This window comes from Chiloscyllium plagiosum, chromosome 32 (assembly GCF_004010195.1).
Source record: "Chiloscyllium plagiosum isolate BGI_BamShark_2017 chromosome 32, ASM401019v2, whole genome shotgun sequence".
Classification (NCBI taxonomy): domain Eukaryota; kingdom Metazoa; phylum Chordata; class Chondrichthyes; order Orectolobiformes; family Hemiscylliidae; genus Chiloscyllium; species Chiloscyllium plagiosum.
In genome coordinates, this window is record NC_057741.1 from 14,599,376 (window position 1) to 14,600,655 (window position 1,280).

Here is a 1,280-nt window from a genome sequence, read left to right on the forward strand (position 1 = left end):
TGCCACTCTAACCCCTCGTACACCTTCCCTTTGACTGATCTATCAATTTAACACCTTACCTACTAACATATCACCCTGTATACTCGCCCCTTCCCCCACTTGGCACTGTGAACTTCCATCAATTTTCCATACTATCTTCTCACCTAAATACCTGTCACAATACCTCTTCATTCACCAACCTAACACTGTATTCCCTCACGCACCTGCCACTCTACACCCCTTATTTGTTTAACTACCTACCCACCCTCTGCCCATCTGGAACTCTATTCCATTACATACCTGGTGCCCTACCCCTTCCCCACCTGTTTACCACCCTAGTCCATCACCCACTTCCCTTGTAAACTTACTTTCTCTCTTTATCAATGAAGCTTGGACCTTGTAAACTCAAAGTTACTGTGAAAAGGGAAGATGATTTGGCCTCTGGCATTCATTCTCCGGCCATACTAGTCTGAAAACACTCGATCTCATCTAATCTCGGAAGCTAAGCAGACTCAGGTCTGGTTAGAACTTGGATGGGAGACTGCCCGGGAATACCAGGTGCAGTAAAATAGGGTGGCACGGTGGCTCAGTAGTTAGCTCTGCTGCCTCACAGCACCAGGGTCCCAGATTCGATTCCAACCACGAGCGACTGTCTGTGTGGAGTTTGCACATTCTCCCTGTGTCTGCGTGTGTTTCCTTTGGGTACTCCGGTTTCCTCCCACAGTCCAAATATGTGCAGGTCAGGAGAATTGGCCATGCTAAATTGCTGATGGTGTTAGGTACATTCGTCAGAGGGAAATGGGACTGGGTGGGTGGGTCAGTGTGGACTTGTTGGGCTAAAGGACCTGCTTCCACACTGTAGGGAATCTAATCTAATCATTCTCTGCTGCATTAATGTCTCCAGTAGTAGATGCAGTCTGTGTTTCTCCAAAGGCTTGATTCAGCGATTCTACTTAATGATTTGCCTATCTCTCCCCTGGATTATTTCAACATACACAGATATAATCTAAACAGACCAGAGGCTTAGAACCTTTGAGGTTTGTTTTTTTCAGTCCATTCTTTTTTAACTTTCACTTATTATTCAATTTATAATTTGATGTTATGTCCATCTTTTCTGCCTCTCTGTTAAGAAACAAAATAATTATTAATATCTCTGCTTTGTCTTTATTGTCCTCTGTGGTATTATCCTATTTATCCTTAATGGCCATATTCCCATCACAGCTTTCCTTTTTCATTGATGTGCCTGTTAATTACTTTATTATTTTGTTTTACGGTCCTTGGTCATTTCATTTTTGCTCTTT

At 43.1% G+C, this 1,280-nt stretch overlaps 1 pseudogene; it reads left to right on the plus strand.

Moving 5' to 3' along the window:
* The first annotated feature begins 430 nt into the window (after positions 1-430).
* LOC122539611 lies at positions 431-549 on the plus strand (annotated as a pseudogene).
* The last annotated feature ends 731 nt before the right edge of the window (positions 550-1,280 follow it).